Source organism: Lissotriton vulgaris, chromosome 1_1, assembly GCF_964263255.1.
Source record: "Lissotriton vulgaris chromosome 1_1, aLisVul1.2, whole genome shotgun sequence".
NCBI lineage: Eukaryota > Metazoa > Chordata > Amphibia > Caudata > Salamandridae > Lissotriton > Lissotriton vulgaris.
The window spans coordinates 933590599-933615969 of record NC_141685.1 but is presented as its reverse complement, the minus strand read 5'-3'; the positions used below and the strand labels follow the sequence as shown (position 1 = coordinate 933615969).

Below are 25371 nucleotides of genomic sequence, written 5' to 3'. Positions count from 1 at the left end.
GACATGCGGTGCAAAAAAAGACTTGTGCTGCACGCTTTACTGCTCCAGTTGCCAATGTGTTCATAAAACCAGTGCTGAAGCAAACCATTTAGCTATAGTAGTGTAGTGTGGCTCACTGGTTAGAGGCGGCAGACCTGGGAGCAGAAATCGGCCCGGGACCAGGGTTCAATTCCCGACGCGGCAGGTTGTGGACTTGGGTCAGCGGTCTCGATAATTCTCGCTTCGGTGCCTACTCTAATCAGGGGTCCCACTCGGCAACTCTGGGCATTAGCTTGCCTAATCTCGACAACGGCGTTGAGGCCGGGGATGCCTGGCTCCACCTTGGGGACCATCCCACAGGGAGAGCCACGACGGGTTCCCCAGCGTTATACAGCGCCAGGAAACCTACGGGTAGCAGTGCGCTTTACAAGCTCAAATACATTTACAGTGTTAATATTGGGAGATTCGTTCAGTTGTACGGAACATTATGTGGCTGTAAACGGTGTCGCATGCGATTGACGTCACTGTGCATCACAATGTTGTTCCTTTATAACCATATTTAAAAGTTTAAAAAAATGGAGGAATATTGTACTTTTTTAATAGTCTTTTTCCCTGCGTGTTTCGCTTCACAGGAAGATTGGAAAGCATATGTCACCTGTAGATTTTGAGATTCTGGTAAAATGTGGTGCACTGCTCACAAAGAACTATAATATTTGTGGGGGAAACTGTGTTCTCGTGTGTCTGTCCCCACATTTCTCTCTTTGTTCAGTGTGTAGTGACAGGAAGGGATAGGGAAGCCATATATCTACCTGCCAGCTCGTCATATATTTAGCCAGTTTTTTTTTTAAAACACTAAGACAACTTTGCAAAACAAGTCAGTTGCGTTTTAGGTGTTTTAAGAACGTTACATAACAAAACAAAAAAATTGATGATTTCTAACATCCCTACTTTCTTCTGCTTGTGAAAAATGTCGGATATAATGCATTAAAATGTCACATATAAGGGAACTAAAAACCTGGAAATACCACTCGTAAACAAACTGAAAACGTCATAGCCTGTAATTTTTCAACCCTGTGGGCTAAGTGATTGCCACCAAATACGCAGTCTTAAAAGCGGCTCGCGGGGGTGTCGCAGGGTGGGGGTGTCTCGCGGGGGGATCGGGGGGGTGTCTCGCAGGGGAGTTGCGCGGGGGTTATTAAAATACATTTAAAAAAAATTTAAATCGCCATCCTGACCTACACGGTATTACCTGGGCACCTGGTTTTGAAGACAGGGTGTCCTTGTATGCCGATGACATCTTGCTTTATTTGACTTCCCCCTGCAGGTCCCTCATCGTGGCCTGTGACGTAATCAGACTCTTCGGACGGTACTCTGGTCTGATTATAAACTGGGCCAAGTCGTCCCTATATGTCCTTAAAGGAGATACTCCACGACTTCCCAGGGGCTGCAGCATTCAGATTGCCGCACGTGGCTTCAAGTACTTGGGAATTTACATCTCTGGTAACCCCAAGTTGCGATACGACCTCAACTTACTCCCTCCTCTCCAGCGTCTACAGCGTGATGTGGACAGCTGGCGTAAGCTCCCGCTCTCCCTCCTTGGCCGTGCCGCGCTTTTTAAGATGATGTCCCTGCCCAGGTTCTTGTACGCCCTGCAAAACGCCCAAGACCCGGTCCCAGGGCGCTACTTTCAAAACCTTGAAGGCCTCCTGCGGACCCTTCTCTGGGATGGTCGACCCCGTGTTGCCATCCACAAACTCACGCTTCCATGGTACGATGGTGGCATCGCCCTCCCGGACGTGCGCCGCTACTACTGGTCCTCTCAACTTGCTGCCCTCAACCACGGGTTCTATGGCCCTGCGGGTAGTCCCGGCTATGCCATGGATAGATGGCTGTTGGGTGATGGCAACTATTATCGGGCCCTATACTCGAAGTCCTTCGACCGACGGTTGACGGGCCCTACACGGACGGCGGTCCACACTTGGCGGGCGGTCACTAAGGCGCAAGGTTGGCAAGGCAGACTCACTAGGTTCACTCCCCTCTTTGATTCGGACATCCTGGGTAGACTATGGCACACCAAGGGATTTGATAAATGGGACCTCATCGGCATCAGCAGAGTTGAAGACATGCTTTCCAGGGGCTCGATTAAGACCTTCCCCCAGTTGCAAACCGAATACCAACTGGGTGCGACGGAGTTTTTCCGTTACGCTCAACTGAGACACGCGCTGCTCTCGGCCTCATCGCCGGACGGCGATATTCCTGAGAGCTCCCCTCTGGAGGACAGGATACTGGATGGGCACATGCCGGACAGCGCAATCTCCCTTTCATATAAAAAATTGATCAACGTGCGCACAGATCTCCTCCTTAGCTTGCGGGACCAGTGGGTGGCGGATGGCCTTGAACTTGATGATGAAGATTGGCAAAGCGCGATTTCCTCCCCTAAGGAGGTTGCAATTTCCTCCCGTCTTCGCCTCGTGCAATTCAAGATCTTGCACCGGGTGTATATGACGGGGCCCCGGTTAATGCGCATGGGATTTTCGCCTGACGGTCTCTGCCGTAGAGGCTGCGGAGCCCTCGCCACTTTCTTGCACATCCTTTGGGAATGCCCCGTGATAGCCTCCTACTGGAGGAGAGTGCACCGAGTCATGGAGGAAGTTACTGGCGTGGTTGCCCACGCGGAAGCTCGTAGATGCCTTCTGAACGTATGGGAGCCTTCTGACCACAGCGCTGCGCAGACTAGGTGGGTGACCCTTGGGAACATGGTGGCCAAAAGGGACATTGCTCAGAAGTGGGGTGCGTCCACGGCCCCCCTGGTGGTACAGTGGAAAGCCAACATGGACTGGTGCATGTTCCGGGAGAAGACAGTCTATGTGGCAAGAGGGAGACCTCAAACTTGGAATAAAATTTGGGGGGCATGGAATGAGTACAGGGGAGAAGTGTGCTTGCCACCTGAATCAGTCAACCTGCACGATCATGTGTCACCCTGACCTGTAACGCCAACTGAGCTCTGATGTACTGCATTCTCCTGGTTCTCCCCCCCCCCCTCCTTCCCATTCTGGCATCTTCTCCTTGATGTTCACTTCCCTGCCTTTCCTCCCCTACCCGTCTCTGACGCCCTGCTTCACATTGACTCTATTGCCATTTTCGCGCCCTCGGGCGCCCTTTTGTTGAATTTTTCATCTTAATATAAAAATAACCTTCGATGATTATGTCTAGATCTTTTTGCACTATTTCTCTCCTATTACCCATGCTGCCTTGCCTCCGGGATGTCAGGCTGAATAGCTGTGTGCTCTGTTTTGAATAAAGGTTTTCAAAAATTTAAAAAATAAAAATAAAAAAAATAATTAAATCCTACCTGAGGTGAGGTCCTGAGCAGGTCAGCGCCGCCCTGGGTCCGTTGGCGCCTACAGCCCCTCTCAGCCAATCCTGGCGCTGCCAACAGCGCCAGGATTGCCTTACGGCACGGCTATTCTTCGCCCGCAGCACGCCCATTAGGAGCCTGAAAGGCTCCTAATGGGCATGCGCAAACAAGCGCAAACACAAATGCGCATGAGTGGGCACGGTGTGAAAATGTGCCCTCCGTCCCCACTCATGCGCACTTGTGTTGTACTGCTGCCTGTTGCCCCGGGAAACAACCTTTACAGCGCAACTTTTACAACACACTACCATTACAACAAAACTTTTACAACGCAACATCCATTACAACGCATGCCATTACAACACAACCATTAAAACGCATGACACTACAACGCATACCACTACAACGCATGCCATTACAAAAAAAGTAATTACAACGCATACCATTACAACGCATACCATTACAACGCATAGTACCCTTACACTATCCAACACTTACCCTACTGTTGCACCCCATGGAGTTAGAATGCTGTAAAGGTAGTATACGTTGTAATGGAATGTGTTGTAAAGGTAGTTTTGTGAAATGCGTTGTAATGGCATGCGTTGTAATGGAATGCGTTATAATGGATGTTGCGTTGTAAAAGTTTTGTTGTAATGGCTTGCGTTGTAAAAGTATGTGTTGTAACAACATACATCCTGTTGCCCCCCACTGGTCTGACAATCATGTCAGTCAACATGACGCCAGACCGCCCCCCCCCCCTTCAGACTCTGAAGGGGTGGGCGATCCCACGTCATGCTGACTGACATGATTGTCAGTTCTCCCTCAGGTCTTTGAACTTAAGTAAACTGAATCAGTTTACTTAAGTTCAAAGACGCCGAGGGAGCTGCGGGCGGGGGGGCTCCGCCCCACGCCCCAATGGACGCACCGCGCCTGACGGCAACCAAAGGAAGTCGTCGCCAGAGGTAGACAACCACTGCAGCCACATGACGGCCTTGAATGAATCCTTCTAAGGAGACAAGCACTGCAGCCACAGGTCGGCCTTGCATCCCTCTGAGGAGACAAGCACTGCAGCCACAGGACTGCCTTGAATAAATCCTTCTAAGGAGACAACCACTGCAGCCACAGGATGACCTTGAATAAATCCCTCTGAGGAGAAAAGCATTGCAGCCACAGGACGTCCTTGCATCCCTCTGAGGAGACAAGCACTGTAGCCACAGGACGGCCTTCAATAAAACCCTCTGAGGAGACATGCACTGCAGCCAAAGGACAGCCTTGAATAAATCCCGCTGAGGAGACAAGCACTGTAGCCACAGGACGGCCTTCAATAAAACCCTCTGAGGAGACATGCACTGCAGCCAAAGGACAGCCTTGCATCCCTCTGAGGAGACAATCACTCAAGCCACAGGATGGCCTTGAATAAATCATTCTGATGAGGCAAGCAGTGCAGCCACAAGACGGCCTTGCATCACTAGAAGGAGACAAGTCGTGCGCCATCGACAACTGCACAACACTCTAAGCCAGAGAGCAGGAGCGGCACTTTTAGCTTCTTGGTAAGAGGGCCATCATTTTATCTCTTTTTGGATGTAGCAATGCAAAGTGGCAACTAGGAACAAGCCTCTCTCTAAAAATATATGTAGTAGGTATATAACCTTGTATATCACCTACTGGCAGTCGCCAGTAGGCAATTATAGTTAAGACCATATTTCTATAGAAAAACATTTGTTTCCTTGCCTATATTTGGCATAGTTTAACGAATCTTCATGAAATGTTCTCAAAAAAGTGTCGTAGTGAGTCTTGTTGGGCATGGAAAGTTTTGGGGTGATCTGTCAAGTGGGGGCCAAGAAAAAAGGGTGTTTGAAATAAATATGTTTTCCTCTGTTAATTCTCATAGGAACTTTGAACGTGACAGCAGTCCAAACCGCTGGACGGAATTACACCAAATTTGGCAGGATGGTAGATTTTGGTCTGGTGTAAATCCGTTCAGCGGTTGTTGAGAAGTTTAAGGGAAAGCAAATAAGGCTATCTGGTTGGAGTCTAAGCACAGATCTCATGGTGAGATCTGATTGTCTGCCAACACTTCAACTAGGAAGTGTTGGAATCCGTCTTGGGACTCAACTTCAGCCAAATCCCACAAAAAACATTTACGTAAAAGAAAAGGGGGGAAGGGTAGGAATAACATCACCCCTATTTTTTCCCAAAAGCAAATCCCACACAAGGGATTGCTCAGACCTCGTGGAGGCCCCGCTCCCTTTCTCAACCATTCTGCAAACTCGCCTCCTGGTGCATTAGTAGTTTGGGAAAAAAGCCCCCTTGGCTGCTGAGTGCTGTTGGGGATCAAGAACCCCTATTTTTCCCAAAAGCAAATCCCCCACAAGGGATTGCTCAGACCTCGTCGGAGGCCCTGCCTCCTTTCTCAACTACTCTGCAAACTCACCTCCTGCCGCATCTCTTGTTGGGGGATGAAATCCCCTTGGCTGCTGAGGGTCATTAGGGGACAAGAACAACTATTGTTGCCACAAGTATGTCCCCCACAGAGGGATTGCTCAGACCTCATCGGGGGCCCCACCCCCTTGTACAACCACTCTGCAAATGCGCCTCCTGGCACACCACTCTTGGGAGATGAAGTCGAGGAGTGAGTGCTCTAGTAAACTTTGTCCACTGGCGGTTGGCGGAATTTTTGCCGCACTCCGCATTCCAAGTGGAGCACGGAGTGGTGAAACTCTGTAAACTCCGCGGAGTTTACCGTCCACCCCTATCAGAGACTCATACACACACTCACAAACCCAGACACTCATATACCCACCTTCAGCCCCACTCATACTCTCTCACACCCACTTACAAACCTGCTCAGACATCATGCACCTACTAAGCTACTCATGCACTCACACACATGCAGGAAATCAAACATTTTAAATCTAACAAATTCACTTAAAAAAACAGGCCACAGGGACGTTATAGTTAGGAAATAGAATTTCAAAAACCATAGAAATTCAATGAAAACAACAAAGGTTTACAGGGGCTTTATAGTTAGAAAATAGAATTAAAAAAACATAGAAATTCACTGATAAAAACAAAGGTTACAGGGACATTATAGTTAGACTCAGATTTCACTCATACAAAACCAGTGAAATTCAGCAGGTATGGTTACATGAGCTAACCATAACTTAATCCCCCGCAATGCACTGCTTATGACCACACTGAGCAAACCATCTTGTACTATCCGAGGAAGGTCGGAAGCTGAAACGTTGTAGTGGAAATATATTTTTGTTCTTTGGTGAGTCCATCTGTTTGAATCACTTCTTTTTTGTATATATATATTGACACACACACACACACACATACACACACACACATATTTCAATGAAAAAGCCAAATGTTAAAGTGACATTATAGTTGGGAACTGTAAATATATCTTACTTTACATTGACAAAAACCTTTGAAATTCAATAAAAAAGACAAATGTTAAATTAGTGTTATAGTTAGGTGAAAATCTCAGTGACAATATACATTTGTAAACACAAAACAGACTGAAATTCACCAGGTATAGGTATCTCGACTCATTATAATTCATGCCCTTAAGTAACTATAACTTGCACAACCGCCATGCACAGTCTTGTCATGAATTATCCAATTTCACATGTTACAGTAATGTTATCAATGATATTAAAGATGATGTCATGGGTGATGTAATATGTGTGGTAAATAACTGTGCTTGCAAGGGCGGGATTTATAGTTGCTTTAGGGCATAAGTAAAAGTTACTAGAGATAACAGAAAGGGGGGGAGTCCTAAAACGCAAAATCCCTTGAATTTTCCATAGACTTTTTTAAAAAGAAGCACTACCATAAAAACTGATGAACGGAATTACACCAAGTTTTGCAGGCCAAGAAAGTGTGTATTTTTTTTTTATTTGGTTTGAATCCGTTTGGAGGTTCTGGAGATATCAAACTCCACAAATATAATTGAATGGTACGGTTCGAGGCACTCTCGGGGACTGTCTGGGAGCAAAATAATAATTTTTAAAAATTGCAATCCTACAAGCCACCTACTGGATCATGACTAATATAACAAAATGTTTATGCCTGTTGGCATTTACATTTATATCTCCTTTAGGGATGGGCAGACATGAGTCCCCCAAGACAGACATGAGCCCTGCGGACCCCATTTACTGGGACATATTACTCAAAAAGGGAAGCGGGGCACCCGTCCTACCTTCCCGAGCCTTAAGAGCCCTGAGGGACTTCATCCCCCTGTTCTGAAAATATATTAATGGGGAGGGTGCATGTGCCTCCCGTCCCTGAGCCTGCAGCAGCCCCAATGACCCCATCCCCTGCGGCCAGACACTTTGGTTTTAGTGGCACACATCCCCTCTCCCTGCTCCCAAATAGGGTCCAGAGTCTCCATCCTCAGGGACAAAAAATAACCAAAGGGGATGAGATTGCCTGCCCCTCCCTCCCTGAGCCTTACAAGGCCCCGGGGACCCCATTCCCTAGGGCTGGCTTGTTAACTCTCCTGGGGAGCCCATCACACGGACACAGTGGTTTTTGCTTCCTGCAGGAGGACGGGCAGGGAAAGAAGTGTGCTCCCACCAAGTAGTAGCTTTGAAAATGCTCCTACCGGGTTAGAGCACACTTCTGTTTTCCTGCCCACACTGTTGCGGGCAGGGAAACTGTGATTACTTCTGCTTAACTGAAGTAAGCCATAGCAACTGCTTCTGCCAGGTGGGAGCATCGCCCATTGGCGGGCACTGGGGCTCCCACCAAAAAATAAAAGTGTTGCTGGTTCCCGCCGAGGTACCTGAAAGGGGCCGGGGGGTGGGGTGGGGGGGGGGGGGTGCCTGAGACATTCCCTATGGCCCCAAACATAACAAGAATTTGCAATGCAATAGGTCTCGCATTTACACAGGTTTAAGCAATTGGCATTGTAAAGTACAATGCCTTTTATTTATGTTTTGAAAACAAAAACATAAATGAAGGGCAGTGTCATTTACAATGCCAATAGCTCAAACTGCATACATTTGAGACCTATTGCATTGCAAATGCTTGTCCAAACCTTGGGGTCGATCGTCGTAGCCTTTGGGCCTGTGAGCTGGAGAAGCCCCGTGACCAATTAATGCCAGCACTCACACCACACGTAGTTTAGTTTGATGAAATCCCACCTACCCACCCCTCTGACAAACCGAGTGTGACGAGCGAGCACACGAGAGCAGCGGGAGGTACAGCGCCCAGGTCTTACGAGAAACGCACTTGGGCAGCCACCAAAGCGGTGCAGCGCGGAAACCTCATGCTGGAGACGGAAGACTGGGGTCTTATCACCCCAATGAGGTGGCACCCTGCGGAACACAGCAGAGAGGGACTCCGCCCCCACTGGACTTCTGTTGCACTGCGAAACTGCACAAAAACTGCTAACGCATGCACAAACCTGCATGACTTTTTGTGAATTCACTGCACCGATTTTCTGCAGAGTGTGACAAAATCAGTAATAAGATCGGTGCCCCTGGGTGTTCAGATGTTATGCTATTCACCACCAAGTGATGAATCACTGCCCCCTCCCACACACACATACACCCCTCAGTCACAACAGCGAGCGGTAAACAGCTCCTCTTCGATCCTATCAGGCACTTTACTCCTTCAGTCCGGCAGTATATTCAATGTGGAATATGCAATTGTATTTATATCGCAGAGTGTGACAAAATCAGTAATAAGATCGGTGCCCCTGGGTGTTCAGATGTTATGCTATTCACCACCAAGTGATGAATCACTGCCCCCTCCCACACACACATACACCCCTCAGTCACAACAGCGAGCGGTAAACAGCTCCTCTTCGATCCTATCAGGCACTTTACTCCTTCAGTCCGGCAGTATATTCAATGTGGAATATGCAATTGTATTTATATCGCGCTAAATACCCTGTGGAAGCTCTTTTTCGGTGAGTAGTAAGGGATTAGAGGTGAATATTCTGTTAAAGCGCGCACATTTAATTCCAGCCACATCTGCAATTGTGTCTAACTGGCCTCTAAAGTCATTCTGGACTCCAAATGCACTTGTAAATGATGTCTTTCAAACTACAAAATACCCCAAACCCTTCGTCTCCACACACAGAAACCAGCCACGGAAGGATTTACCGTGTGTATCATAATTCATTATAGCCCGGGTTACTGAATAATGGACCGGAACGCGTGATGTTTAAGCAGAAAACCTGCCACGCATGTACCTTGGAAAAAGGCGCGCGGTTTCATCCATGTACCAATTTAGGACAGCGAAAACAGGAGTGCCTAAAATGCTGACTCTAGCAGGAGATTTAAGAACATTAGAGACGTCACAAAAGTCGTGGAGAACAAGTGCAGTGTGCCCTGAAGCTACAGTGTCTGGACAGCTTGTGATGCAGCATTTTCTCTACGACTTAAAAAATGTGCAATGCAAACGTTTACTGCTCCCGAAAAACTGCAGTCATGATGGGTTTTGCCTAGTCCTTTGCCTTTTACAAGTTGTACAGCATATATAATTTAAAATCAACACATCACATGTAGAATCTGTTACAAATGGTGCAGAGAATCGAAGTGAGGAGGTGGCTCAACATATAACGCTGCCGACTTTGGAGCTGGAGAACAGGGTTCGAGCCTTGGGTGGGCTGCATTATGTAATCACATATAAATAAACAGACATCTGGAGGGGAGTGGGGAGAGACAAATAAAACAAGGGGGTGGGGGTCACAAAGAGCGCATTACCACTGCATTATGCGGCTCCTTTGCCAAAGAGCACACAACGGAGGGCTTCTCTGCAGGGCGTTGCCATTGTGCTAATACAAGAAAAATATGCCTAGCAGCTAATTAAGAGACGCCATGTCACGGCGCGAGTAAAAGATTCAGTCTGGGTGAGTGGGGCCAAAAGGAGACCGGGCGGTAACATAGAAGCCTCATTTTCAATCGGAGGCCAGCGTTTACCATAAATGATGACGCCAGCAAATGAAAATAATGAGCGGGGCTTTAAGTCTCCTTCAGAAATCTTATCGATTACAAGACGCCTCGCAGAGCGAGAAGCACATGCGCGCTCCAACGCTAGGTGAGACCTAAAAATGATGTGAGGTAACTTCCTAGAAGGACCCGTTCTGATGTATTAAAATTACGTACCATGATTTAAAAAAAGTGTAAACAGTTAATGTAAGCTTACTGCCATCACATTTAGGAGATGCCACATTTTCTTTTTTTTTATTCCTTTCATTTTTCTGTGGGATCTGTCTGCAAAAATCAGAAAAGAATAAAATGAAAATAACCATTGCACCAGCTTGCCAAGGCCAGACCTATTGACAATGTCAATGCTTGTTTCAAATACTTTTATCATAAGCAGAAAGAAAAAAGGAAAAATGATGCGATCTGAATGGGATGGCCATGTGTTTTCGATAAAACTTACATTTAAAAAGCAATCATCAAATATAATTTTGTTAAAACACGACTTCATTCTAGTAGGCATGCATATGTACAACAGGTAAAAAATATCGAATGTTCTATTGCATCCCACAGGAGAATATGATTCTTATTGGCCCAAAGAAAAAGGATCTCCTTCTTCCATCAGCCAAAACAGTCTATCTAATCGAGATAAGGTAGAATATTATACAAAGCTATTGATCTGAGAGTCTCACCTTCTCCAAAAAGATGGTCTTACGCAAATGGAAATCTAAAAAAAAACACAGGCACTGAAAATTGGTGGAAAAAGTGAAATTCTCTGTAAATGAGCCACATTCCAGAAAGTTAATTGGATATCTTTGATTAAATTCACCACTCCTGCTTTGTTCTAAAACTCGGTAACACTTTCTCTCTTCCCTCCTGTTAGAAATGGCGATTTCTGGTTGGCTGAGGCTTGCGCCAAAGCCAGGCAGAAACCACCATTCTACGTCAGGGCAAGGAAGTCACCCGCCAAAGATAACCCCTGCTAACCCCCTTGATAGCTTGGCACGAGCAGTCAGGCTTATCCCGGAGGCGATGTGTAAAGCGTTTGCGCACGCACCTGTTAAAAAGGGTTCCAAAGACAACCGGTAACCAAAGACCCTTTTATGTTGCCCGGCGGTATCGCCTCTATGACCCACCAATATTAATCAATGAAGAAGCAGGCGCTGGAGACTGGAAGGCAGGAAACGAGGATTTTATTCTCTCCGGAGGAGAACACATCAATTCAGACAGCAAGTATCGTCACGAGGTGCTCTAACCACATCTCTGAGGCCTGGCCTCTTATACTAGGGTTTATGACCTTTATTGCACATAACACATTCTCGCAACACTTTAGTATTAGAAAGAACATCCTCGGAATCTCCCCTTCAGACCCGTTCCCACATACATTTACAGTTGGATTCCCCACCCCGGTCACAACAGGTGATGGTTGTCGCACAGCAGGGCATTCCGCCGATTCACGGAATGCATGGGGTTGGTCGGATCTCATGGGGTGGGGGCTTTGATCGATTCGGGGGTCTTTTGATGGGGAGGGGAAGCTTCCTACTGTACGGGGTAATAAACAGTATCCGCAGGGCCAGGTGGCGGCCTGGGAACAAGGAAGACAAACGGGGACACAGGAAAAGGGGGTTTGCATCAGAAGGATCTGAGGCCATGAAAGGAATGAGGGGAGGTGTCGCGCTGGGAACAGGATGGGATTCAGTGGTGAAGCTGCGCTGAAGAGGGGTTTATGACCCAAGGCATGAGAGAGCGGGGGTTGTCAGTGTGCGGGGGGATGCTTGCGAGGTTAAGAGAGAGAGAGAGACGCGCTGGCTATCAGCAAGGGGCAGGGAGGCCATGGCATTCAAAATGGCTGCCGCTTACGCGCACGAATGGGCTTGAAAAGGGGCAAGATGACGCCGATAATGTTCACCAAGTTTGAGTTAATTTTCCACAGTCCTCCCTTTAACATTTCCAAGACATCTTGCTGGCCTATTTCCTATCTACAGTAGGCTCGCAAAGGTTCGCGTCACCTACCCTTTCACTATCTGTAAAGAGGGGACCTATTTTTCCCTGTTTGCAGACAGAGAATCTCCAGAAAACAATCTATAACAGTTAATCAATGGGGGGAAGGGGCAATTGTTCAGTGGGGGAGAAAGATAGGTCCGACGGGTGCGTACCTATCCTTCGCTGTTTATAAAGGGAGAGCCTGTTGTTTCTCCGTTTGTAGACAGTGAATCTCCAATAAATTAACAAAAAGTAATACTAGTATTTTCTCAACAATTATCAATGACTTTCAATTATCTATCACTTTCGTAATTCGTCGTGTTTACACGACCTTACCCGGACCGCATGGACAGTTTCTCGTCTTCCGAATCCAGCGCCCGATCGTCCTCTTCTCTTCGTACTTCTCGTGGCACTCCTGATGGTTCCCAGTCAGGACCGCAGATCACTCGAGAGAGGTCTGTTCGGAACCAGTGAAGTTCGGATGATCGGCTGTCAGACGAGGGTCTATCGGACAGGGTACCTTCCGATCGTTGCAGTCGTTCACTCTGTCGTCGGGACCTCTCCCACTGGATCCACGAGTCGCTGATGGGCCCCACGTTTGGGACGCCAATTGTTAAAAAGGGTTCCAAAGACAACCGGTAACCAAAGACCCTTTTATGTTGCCCGGCGGTATCGCCTCTATGACCCACCAATATTAATCAATGAAGAAGCAGGCGCTGGAGACTGGAAGGCAGGAAACGAGGATTTTATTCTCTCCGGAGGAGAACACATCAATTCAGACAGCAAGTATCGTCACGAGGTGCTCTAACCACATCTCTGAGGCCTGGCCTCTTATACTAGGGTTTATGACCTTTATTGCACATAACACATTCTCGCAACACTTTAGTATTAGAAAGAACATCCTCGGAATCTCCCCTTCAGACCCGTTCCCACATACATTTACAGTTGGATTCCCCACCCCGGTCACAACAGGTGATGGTTGTCGCACAGCAGGGCATTCCGCCGATTCACGGAATGCATGGGGTTGGTCGGATCTCATGGGGTGGGGGCTTTGATCGATTCGGGGGTCTTTTGATGGGGAGGGGAAGCTTCCTACTGTACGGGGTAATAAACAGTATCCGCAGGGCCAGGTGGCGGCCTGGGAACAAGGAAGACAAACGGGGACACAGGAAAAGGGGGTTTGCATCAGAAGGATCTGAGGCCATGAAAGGAATGAGGGGAGGTGTCGCGCTGGGAACAGGATGGGATTCAGTGGTGAAGCTGCGCTGAAGAGGGGTTTATGACCCAAGGCATGAGAGAGCGGGGGTTGTCAGTGTGCGGGGGGATGCTTGCGAGGTTAAGAGAGAGAGAGACGCGCTGGCTATCAGCAAGGGGCAGGGAGGCCATGGCATTCAAAATGGCTGCCGCTTACGCGCACGAATGGGCTTGAAAAGGGGCAAGATGACGCCGATAATGTTCACCAAGTTTGAGTTAATTTTCCACACACCCGGCAACAACACCCAAGGCCCACCGGAAAGGAAACTCCACACAAGGTTATATATAACACCATCGCTGCTGATGGTATTCTTCCTCTATGCTGACAATCATTGATTCCCATTGTTCATGACGAGCTCAGCTCGTCATGAGCACATGATCATCGAAGGTGTTAAAAATAGCCTTTGTATTATACCAAACACATTAGATAATAAACACACACTTTACAATGTGCCATAGGCACGGGCAGAATTTACAGGGGATTATATACATGGGACAGGGCCACATGGGCCACTGTCAGGAATAAGCACTTTTAGAACTCGCACTTGGTAAAATTAGCACTTTGTAGGAATAACACTTAGCACATATAATAACTGTAGCACCAAATAGCACATGTAGCACACAACCAGTAACCACTGGTAAAAGGTAAGTACCACCTACGCAATCCTAAACACCTTAGGCAAATATCACACAGGGAATCAGGAACTCACTAGCACAACCTGTACTAGGAAAAACAACCTCCTAAGCATAAACATACATTGAGAGGTATAGGGCAAAAAGCATTACAAATGATTCAGAAATCACATTAGGCAGGTATCACATTTGTGCAAAAGATCCCATAGGGAAAAAAAACATGTACACCATGCAAGGGCACAGCACATAAACGGTCCCCAGGCCAACTTGGCCTCCCAGGGGCTAGAACGCCCAATGTCCTGAATGTCTGGGCTGGCTGCGCAGGCAGGGCAAAGATTGCGCAAGGACTAAACGAAGCAGCTGCCCACTAAGTGCTGGGCAGCTGTAGGGCTGAGCCTGGCACCATTGTGCCTCCTGGCTCTCTGTAAGGCTCCGAATGAACAGTAGGGCCCCAAACACAATGTGGGAGCCTCGTGGGCGCTATGAACCACAACTGGGCCCTCAAGGGCCTCGGGGGCTCTAGAAACGAAATGCACCCTGAGAGCCTTCTAGTGGGCTCTTACAACTGCTGCCTAATTCCTGTGGGAGCCTCATGGGCTCCAGATTCACAATTTCCCTGACGTTGAAGCCTCTCTGGCTCGAATACAAAATGCTCCCGGGATGTAGGAGCCTCTCTGGGGGAGCGGCCCGCTGCCAGCCGGGCCGCTCTACCTCTACAAAGACTGGCCCCGAACAAAGATAGCACTACTGTGGGGGGGCAGACACCGGCAATGTGCCCGACGCCCCCCTCTCTGGCAAATCAACACAACGGGCCCCCACTCACCCGGACCTGTGGCGGGGGCTCCTCTCCCGGTGCTGCTGCCTGGGGCGGCTCTCCTCCTGGGCTGCGGGGCTCTCCCTACACTCGGGGAGCCTCGCGGACCACAGCACTCCTTGGACGGCCGGGACCTTCCTTTTCCCGCACCGTGGTAGTGCGCGGAGGCTGCAGGTGGGGCAATTAGGCAGAGGGGGCCGGAGCCGACTAGGCATGGGCGGAAAATCCGTTCCGCTCGCGGATTTTGCGGATTTTCGGGAAATCCGCAATCCGCGAGATTTGCGAATTTCCTGAAAAATCCGCAAATCCGCGAGCAGCGGATTTTGCTCGCACTGCTCGCACTGTTCGCGTGAGTTCGCGCCCCGCGAATAAGTGCGAAATTGCAGAAATACGATTTTAGCAAAACTGAAAGTAACTACTTACCAGGTTCAAAAGTTCAGGCTCATCATTAGTAGCCATTTCCTGTAGTGCTTCCTGAGGGGCCCCTCCAGAGTTCAGTTGCCAGTTGCAACTATTATGTGACCCTGCTCTGAACCTCAGAATAGTTACACATATGCCACAAAGGTCCTGAATTACAGCTAAGGGAGACAAGCAGGAGCCAGGCTGGAAGTTAAAATCCATTAATCAGCCCCTAATTCATTATTGTCAGTTGGGGCAGGGCAGGTGTTGTAACTAATTTTGCAACAATGAAAGCACTTAGCAAGTGCAAAAGATCACTAATCAGGGCGCACTAAGGAAGCAGGTGCCAGCTAAAAAAATATTCTGTGACACATTAATCAGCCCCAAATTAATTCAGGTCACTTGAGGCAGGGAAGGTGTGCTTTGCTTTGCCAAAAATAATGTACACTGGACAACCAGAGGGTGTGGTGATGAAACAGAGGGTGGCATGGGTGGGCCAGAGGGTGGCATGAGTAGTCAGAGAGTGGCAGTGGTGACAGAGAGTGGCAGTGATGAAGAAGAGTGTCCCAAACAGGTTGGACACGTAGAAACAACAAGTTCGCAAAACTTGCGACCCGACAGGTAAGTTCGCAAATTGCGAAATTGTAAAAACCCTCGCGAACTGGCAGAAACACGGGCGAACACAAAAAAAAAAAAAATCCGCAAATTCGCGGGAATTCGCGGATTTTGCGGATTGCGAGTTTGCAAATCCGCAAATTCGCGGATTGCCAATCCGCAAAATCCGCTCATGCCTAGAGCCGACAATGCGCCTCGGCCCCCCTCGACAATGGTGGCTGCAGCTTCATTTTGGGGAGCCTCAGAGGCTCCCAGCGGCTAGGCGGCAGGCAATCTTCTCCTGGGGAAAGGAGAGCGGGTGGGCTCCCGTCCGCTTCCTGTCTCTTTGGCTTGCCTGCACTTCCGGGTCTCTGGCGGGGGCACTTCCGGGTCGTCGCAGGCAGCGCGGCGGCCTGGAGGGGGGAAAGCAGCTCACGGCAGCAATCCGGGGTAGGCACCCGGTAAATGAAGAATAAAAACGGGGTAGGCACCCGTGATAGGCACTACAAAGTCGGCAAATAAGCGGGGTGGGCACCCGCGTCGCCAAACTCGGTCAACTTGCGGGGCAAAATGCAGGGTGGGCACCTGCTTTGAAAATAAGCAAAAAGGGGGATCCCCACACCGGGGAATCCCTCGAGGTAGGGATCACTGCACCAGTGGCACCACGTGCAATTTTTTGGAGGGGGAGTCCAGCACTCCCCAGGCGCTGCAGGTCAAAGTTCAGGAACATGGTCCTTAGGAAGAAAAAAGGGGGTCAAAGGCTAGGCCCAGGGGCCAGCTCACAGGGCCCTCCAGGCAGGGAGGCAGTCCCCAGTGGCAGGTCTCCTGGCGCCCAGCAGCAGGCCCCCCTCAGGATAGGATCAGGAACAGAACATTTTGCAAGGGGTCACAGCCCCTTTTCATACACATAATTTTTTTGTCCAGGCTGCAGCGTTAAGGGAAAAACCAGACGCAGCTGTTTTGGGGCACTTTGTTGTGCTCAGCACCTCTCCCCATTCACTGCACAGGCTAGGGACATCAGACACACCACAGGGGGTGGAGCCAGTGTTGTGTAGGGAAAGCCCAGCCCTATTCAGGTCCCAGGTGCACTCCTCCCACCCATCTGGCTGTCAATCTCCCTATTCACCACCGGGGCAGACCCATCCTGACTCCTGGAGCCAGGCTCACCAGCCAGCTCCAGCCAATCACAAGCCAGACAGCCAATTCACATAAATTACACAGACATGCCAACTTCTAGAAGTGGCACTTCCACTCTAGACACATTAACGCCGCACACATCATCGTGCAGCATTTAATCACCCTAGTTCGCACATACCAAACTCGCACCTGCACTCCCCACGCATCAGGAACTACCAGGGACACATACATTCCCCATGCATTCCTAAGGGAGGTCAGGCCAACCTCACTACACGCACGCACTTTACCCTGGGACACAGTGGTTTAAGTGCCCAGAAGCCAAAAATCACTAACACCAAGTCACAATTAAAAGCAAAACGTTTAGGGGTGAACCTGCCAGAAGGGCCAAGTCCAACACCTTCCTACGGTGCAGATTGATTAAATAGTTGCTCCCATAATATATTTATGTTTTCTAACTTCACCAAAATGCTGTCATTCCAAGACAACCTCTCGTATTATTTTCATAGCATTTAGGCCCGTCCTGTACTTTTTTACATGCTTTTAATGTATGTTACAATAAGAATTTGGTTTAAAATATTGTCATCAATTTTGGCATTGCACGACAAAATAGTCATCAGTTAAAAATTAATGTTTGCACACCAAGTGATACTTTACAGCAGCGGTTGTTAGCCTGTTGTTCGGGGACTACTGGGGTTCCGCAACGCATACTCAGGGGGTCCACAACAGCTTAGAAAATTAAATATTAACAGTTTAATAAAGTGTATATAAATAAAGAAGCAAAATGTAGAACTGTACATTTTAAAACATTCTGTAAATGGGAAGGACTGTGAAATTGATGGCTTAAAATTAAGTTGGTGTCCTCCAATTGATTTGTGGGAGTAGTGCAAATGCATCAAACCGAATACAGTATGGATGATGAATGGACTTAGTTGAATTTAGAAAAGCCCCAACCTTCCCATCAAAGGGAAATATTTGATTTTGTATATTTGTTTAATTATAAATTAAAATATTTCATAATTTTTGTATTTGTGGAATGAATGCTTCTTTCTGTATTTGAGATTCAAATCATCAAAATTGCTTAAGCCAGGGTCCCTGGCTCGGTAAAACACCTTCACTCTGCAACTTTCACTCCGCATACCTTCACTCCTCATACCATTACAACGCAAGTACCTTTACTCCGCAATACTTTTATAACGCATACCATTACATTTTATATGCTTTTACCACGCATGCTTTTACAACGAAATGTGTTGTGAATGCATGAATGGTAAAAGCATATGTTTTTAAAATTTAAGTTTAAGGTAAGTATATGGTTTTAGTTTGGGGGTGTTGGGGTATATGTTTTAGGGGTTCAGGGGTATTTTAAGGGTGGGTTTGGGTTATGGGGTACAGGGGTATTTAAGGGTTAAGGGATAGGTTTGGGGTTTGGGGTACAGGGGTATTTTTAGGGTTCAGGGCTAGGTTTGAGTTTTGGGGTACAGGGGTATTTTTAGGGTTCAGGGCTAGGTTTGAGTTTTGGGGTACATGGGTGTTTTTAGGGTTTAGGCCTAGGTTTGGGTGTTGGGGTACAGGGGTATTTTTAGGGTTCAGGGCTAGGTTTGGGTTTTGGGATACAGGGGGTATTTTTAGGGTTCAGGGCTAGGTTTGGGTTTTGGGGTACAGGGATATTTTTAGGGTTCAGGGCTAGGTTTGGGTTTTGGGGTACAGGAGTATTTTTAGGGTTCAGGGGTATGTTTGGGTTTTGGGGTGCAGGGGTGTTTTAGGGTTCTGGGCTAGGTGTGGGTATTGGGGTAGAGGGGTAATTTTAGGGTTCAATGCTAGGTTTGGGGTTTGGGGTACAGGGGTATTTTAGGGTTCAGGGCTAGGTTTGGGTTTTGGGGTACAGGGGTATTTTAGGGTTCAGGGCTAGGTTTGGGTTTTGGGGTACAGGGGTATTTTAGGGTTCAGGGGTAGGTTTGGGTTTTGGGGTACAGGGGTATTTTTAGGGTTCAGGGCTAGGTTTTGGGGTACAGGGGTATTTTTAGGGTTCAGGGGTATGTTTGGTTTTTGGGGTGCAGGGGTATTTTAGGGTTCAGGGCTAGGTTTGGGTTTTGGGGTACAGGGGTATTTTTAGGGTTCAGGGCTATGTTTTGGTTTTGGGGTACAGGGGTATTTTTAGGGTTCAGGGGTATGTTTGGGTTTTGGGGTGCAGGGGTATTTTAGGATTCAGGGGTAGGTTTGGGTTTTGGGGTACAGGGGTATTTTTAGGGTTCAGGGCTAGGTTTGGGTTTTGGGGTACATGGCTATTTTTAGGGTTCAGGGGTATGTTTGGGTTTTGAGGTGCAGGGGTATTTTAGGGTTCAGGGCTAGGTTTGGGTTTTGGGGTACAGGGGTATTTTTAGGGTTCATGGCTATGTTTTGGTTTTGGGGTACAGGGGTATTTTTAGGGTTCAGAGGTATGTTTGGGTTTTGGGGTGCAGGGGTATTTTAGGGTTCAGGGGTAGGTTTGGGTTTTGGGGTACAGTGGTATTTTTAGGGTTCAGGGGTATGTTTGGGTTTTGGGGTATTTTAGGGTTCAGGGCTAGGTTTGGATTTTGAGGTACAGGGGTATTTTTAGGGTTCAGGGCTAGGTTTTGGTTTTGGGGTACAGGGGTATTTTTAGGGTTCAGGGGTATGTTTGGGTTTTGGGGTGCAGGGGTATTTTAGGGTTCAGGGGTAGGTTTGGGTTTTGGGGTACATGGGTCATGGTATGCGGGATTATAGTTTGCGGAATAACGTCACATATTCCCCTGGCTCAGGTTCCTGAGAAGTCAAGAGAATTTTGCTTTACAACTTAGTCACCATGAGATGACTTTGTGAACAATTGGTCACTGAGTGAAGATGTCCTGAGGCCTGATTCCCAAGTGAGAATGTCTTAGAGGCGTTGCCACTAATTGATGATGTCATGAATGCTTCATCAATGAGTAGTTATGTCACAAAATAATGAGGTAACGAAGGCTTGGACATCGAACGATAAAGCTGTGTTCACTAAGGGCCTGATTACAAGTGAGAACCTGTGGTGGTGGTCCGCCCAACGTATTATGAATACGGCAGTGAGACCGCCACAGGACCACCGCAAGCACCAGAGGCCTAAATGTGCTTGTCGGGCTGCTGCGGCACTGCTGAGCATAATTGAAGTTTAGGGATCGCCTCACTTTCAATGGCGGTGATCCCGTCAATAAAAATGCGGTGGTAAGGAAACTTAGGGGGACCACAGGGTCCCCTGTTGCCTCAGGGCCATGGGATGCATGAAGGAGGGGGGCACATGGTGTGCCTCCCTGTCTGCATGCTCCCCCTCTCCTCCACGGCATGAACTTTACAGTCGATGCCGTGCAGGAACCGGCTTTGACATTCCCATTGCGGTGAATTTTTAATAGGCACCGCCGTGGGAACGCAATAGGACCACCCGCCAGACCAAGAGAAAACTCCTAATCTGACGGGCAGTCTGCCTATGAGTTTGGCAGTCCTACAATGGGCAGGGCCGGACTGGCCATAGCGAGCACCGGGCGTTTCCCCGGTATGCCGCTAGGGTGGGGGCGGTTTTGGGCCCCTGGGGGCAGTTTTGGTTACCGGGGGTCGGCAATATCGGCCACCGATATCAAAATCGTCCGAAACCGGCCCTCGCAAAAAAGCTTGGCTGCACTCCCCCTCACCCGGGGGAGGGGGTGCAGCTGAACAGTTTGCCAGGGCCGGTTTCTGTTCTCAGTCCGGCCCTGGCAATGGGGCGCTCCAGGACCGCCACACTCGTAATCAGGCCCTAAGGCGCTTAAGACTTGATGCCGTTAAGGCTTGCTCACTGGGTGATGATGTTTAAATACATGGTCACGTGATAAAAGTGCCCTGAAGGCTTGATCTGGCAAGAATATAATAAAGGCTTTGGCGCCAAGTGATGATGTCATGAAGGCTGGGTCATGAACTGATGAGGGCATGATGGCTTGGTCTCCGAGTGAAGAAGCATGGACGCTTGGCTATGACGTTAACACCAAGCGGTGGAGTCATAAATGCTTGGCTACCGGTGATAAAGTCATTAAGGCTTCGTCCGCTAGTGACGATGTGACAGGAACACCTGCGTTTAGTGCAGCCGTTCACTGTCACTGTCAGAAGATGGATGCCGGTGTGCGCAACATCCTCTAACTCAGTTGTGAAACAGATACACGGAGACGCTGGTATTTATGTATCCAAGATAAAACGTACAGCATCAACAAGTCACCTTAGGCCACTTTAGAGAGCTCCCTCCAATGGCGGAAGGCCTGCCAGGGAGCCAGTTGAAGCGTGCGAAAGTGTGCCACGCGCCAGCGGAAGGGCCAGCCTTCCTTCCAGTGGAGAAATCCGAGCTCTGACACGAACAGCAAAATATCCAGTTGGCCCAAAGCAAGCTTGTAAAACAGACCCCTATAACATACCTTTTGAGTAGTACAAACATCAATAACAGGTGCAGTGAACTCTTTACTTGCCCGGGCCCCGGTGCCACTGCACATTTGGGAGCCGCGCCCCTGCCTCATGACTCACAAGGCCCGGTGACAGGCTGCGAGAGGACCCGTCCCTGAGGGTGGGGTGTGAGACTGCCCCTGCCCCACGGAGCAGCCCGGCATCCCGCGATAGGCGCACACCGGGCGGTCCTGGCCTACTTATGTCCGGTTGCCTGGGTGACCAGTGATGCACACTCCTGGTCCAGCCTTTCCCGTGGGGGCGACGAGAGTGGATCGACAGACGAGCAGACAGGAAGAGCTTTCCATGGCTCAGAGCGCCGGCTTCCCATCGAAACCACCCGGAGCACAGGTGAGGCGGACCACGGTGTGAGCCTGGATTTAGGCCCTTTCTGGTATAACGGGGAGGCACCGGCGCTATTTTAGGGCAAAAATGGCGAAGGCATTTTTGCTAAAAATCGATCTTGTGGATTCATTATAATAACTGGGGCTCTTGTCTCTCGTCAGTTTTTATAGATGGGCTGCGCTGTTCAGGGCGTAGCTTTCCATGGTACACCAGGTGCAGTGGCACTGGGCCCTTGTAATTGTATTTGGCCCTCTGGTCTCCAGCCCTAACTATCATACTCTACAGCGGGGCACAGGACACATTTTCATTGCTTACAAGAAGGCTTTTCATACCCTTACTACGTCATAGAGGTGGGTGATCAACAAATTAACACGGAGAGCTGAGTCCAGCCGACTCTGCTCTGGCTCTAAGAGCCCATGCACGGGCCGAGCCCTGAAAATATTTGGCATGTAAATCATGCAACAAAGATCATGTTAGAATATGGATAAGCTGTCTTCAAAATTCCAAACAGTACATTTATTCAACAAGCAGAAGCGTTCCACCTTAGCACATCAAATGATATCACTGCATTGAGAAGTATTTATTCAAAGTCAGTTTTTAAACATGAACTGGGAAATATTCCTGTCCCTGTCCTGATGACAATGCTAATAGTCAACTAGGCAGCAGGTCAGGGGTCACGTGTACCGTATATGTGGACTGGATTCCTATTTAACATGGAGTGAAAATATAATATATTAAATCGAACACAAGAGGGGTTTTTGTAGAGCTGTAATCCCGAGGTCACATATTTCAAAGTGCTCACATTGATTATTAACAAAAAGGAGGCTCTGTGAAATAAAGTGTTCACTTGGGATAATACAGTTTGGTCAAGCAGGGAAGCTGGGTTGGGCCCAGATTAGGCCAGTGTCACACTGTGCGGTTCAGTCACAAGATAGGCGTGTCTTTCTGACATCAAATGTTAATGCTTCAGCCTTCATTCTTGGAGACTGAGATTAGAGTGTGGGCGATAGGCAGAATCCATATTTTATTTTTGGTGGTTTTACATAGTACGAATGTTTCCCAAGGACACAAGATCCCTTCACAACAGACCCAGACTATGGTACACTTTTTTTTCAGCACAGGGAGATTAGCTGAGGCGGGCATTGGATCCTGGTTCCCCATGTTAGCCATGGGGTCATATTGCTGTCTGTGAAATATTGACTTGTTTCGGGTTCGCGTTCCCAAAAGGACCTCAAGCTGAGACCAAGCCAGGCATTTAGCTTGAGCCTGGCTCGAGTTTTCAGTGGCTCTCCCACTTCTACTGTGTCACAAGTGCTGATTCCACCTCCATCATTACAGTATGAATGTGAACGCTTTCTGGCCTTTGCCTTTTCATCGGATGACTTGAAGCAGCTGCTGCTGTCCTTTGTGTTTCAATGGGTTTCAGAGGTGTTTTAGTCCATTGTGATTCATTGTGGTTTTTGCTTTTTACTTGTTATGCATTTCAGTGAGATGTTTCCTTCTGTTTCAATCTTTTACTTTCAGATTGTATTGTATAGAAGTTCATCCATTGACTCTCAGGAGAGGGAGTGAAGAAACTTCTTAACTATTTTAATTATGTAGAAGCTTTTTTAAGTCTCTTCGTTTCAATGAGGTTATGGAGCCGTTTTAATTGTTTATTTTTCAGTGCAGCGTTAGTGCCAATTCTCCCCTTGCTTTCATTGATGCTTGGAAGCTATATCTGTCCTTTACTTTTGTTATTTTACCCAGTGAACATTTTGTAGAGCTCTGGAGCTGGCTTTAAGAGTATATATTCATCACCGTTTGTGTGGGCTCTCTGACAGCGCAACAGCATTTTGCGTTGCGCTCAGGGATGCTGTGGAGCATCACTAAACCCTTTGGCACAGCCATTTAGTCCCAAAGGCGAGATCTATTGGGTTTTGCCAATGCTTGTAATTAAAGAATGAGTTTTGCGTTGAGTTGCACCAAAGGAAAACTTCAATAAACATGTCTCTTAAATGCCTTAATGGTGATGTTGGTCTCCGTCAGTAGTGTGTCTGCTAATTGTTGTAGGTGTCGTTGCTGGAGATACCTACTCCCATGGGGGCAAGACTAGGCCACCTTTGACAACCCAGATGATGCTAGACATCCTGGTGTGTAATCAGTGTTTGTGTGTGATTGCACACATGCACACATGCAGTTTGTTTCTGCCTCTACAAGAGTATGTGTGTTCCTGTCCCAATGTCAGTCTCCCTGTCTCAGTGTGAGTGGTTTCCTAGTCCAGTATTAGAGTCCTCTGATGCCAATGTCAAGTAGTACGTCTCCCTTGCCAAGTCAGCATCTCCTTGTCCCAATGTCATTGGTTGATTCTCCCCAGTGCTTAATTTGAGCTGGGGGTTTTCCGTTCCCGTTTCCAGCACCTAATTGCCAGCACCGGGGCTTATGACAGTCTGCCACATGGTGGCGCTGTTTGGCTAATTTTGGTATGAGCACAATAACAGCTGTTTATTAGTTCAATTTACATTTACAATGACTAATACCTGCCTCCCAAGGCATTCTTATACCTTTGGGGGCCTGGAATAGTATGAATTGTCACACCTTTAACCCCTTCCATGCTGGTGACGAACCCCAGCCGTCACGCTCTGCGGCGCTCGTGTGCTGATGACGGCTGGGGTTCGTCACGGCCCCGCCCTGTTCTTTTGTTTACCGCACAGCGGCGGAAACGGCCCAGCATGGAAGGGGTTAAGAGTGTGATGGTTAGTAGTTATGTTGTTACTTACTATCAATGGCAGCTGGCAGGGGCAATGTGCGGTGCAAGCTGCAGTGGCAGCTGGCAGGGGCAATGTGCGGTGCAAGCTGCAGTGGCCTCCAGACGAGAGATCCGGCACTTATTCTTTTACAAATTAAGCACTGATTCTCTGCAGTGATAGCCTCCCTGTCACGAGACCAGTGTTTTACCTCATTGTTCCTGCACCGATCACTCCCTAATGCAAAAGCATTGTTTGCATTCAATTGTCCTATTGTAAGTTCCTGTCCGAGTGTCAGTGTCTTCTAGTTCCAATGGATGTCTAAGAGTCTGTCATTGTCTCCTTGTCCCAGTGTCAGTCAGCAAGACTCACTGTCCCAGTATTAGACTCCCCGTTGCATTTTAAATGCACGAGCTTCATGTCGCATTGTCTCCTGCCCCGTGCCCTCTGTTGATTTCAGTAGGGTATGGAGTTTAAGAAGTTGGTTCTGTCTCTGGTTTGGAATTTGGATCATTTTCTGTTCTTTGCTTTCGATGTTTTTTTTTTTTTGCCTGTTTCTCTCCACCCTTTTCAGTGTGATTTAAGCTGTTTCAGTGTGCAGGTATCTGGGTGCTATTTGAATGGCGAAAACCTAGACAAGAGGCAGTGGAGGTGTGTACACAGTTGAAGGCAGGACCTGTCCTACGCTTCCCAATGGTGCTTTGCAGTCTATTTTCGCCCTTTATTTTTAATTGAGTATTTGGCAATGTTTCTGTCCTTTGC

The 25371-nt window shown here is 48.1% G+C and overlaps 1 protein-coding gene across 2 annotated transcripts in view; it reads left to right on the top strand.

Annotated features, from left to right (window-relative positions):
* The window catches only part of RDH5 (retinol dehydrogenase 5), a 144362-nt gene that overhangs the window by 46371 nt on the left and 72620 nt on the right, over positions 1–25371 (top strand). The window contains exon 1 of one of the 2 annotated variants that reach the window (XM_086959125.1): positions 21821–21889. The exons of the other annotated variant lie outside the window; for it this stretch is intronic. The gene's annotated coding sequence lies outside the window, so the exon portion shown is untranslated. Of the gene's footprint in view, positions 1–21820; positions 21890–25371 lie in introns of those variants that run through there. 2 annotated transcript variants of the gene reach the window in all.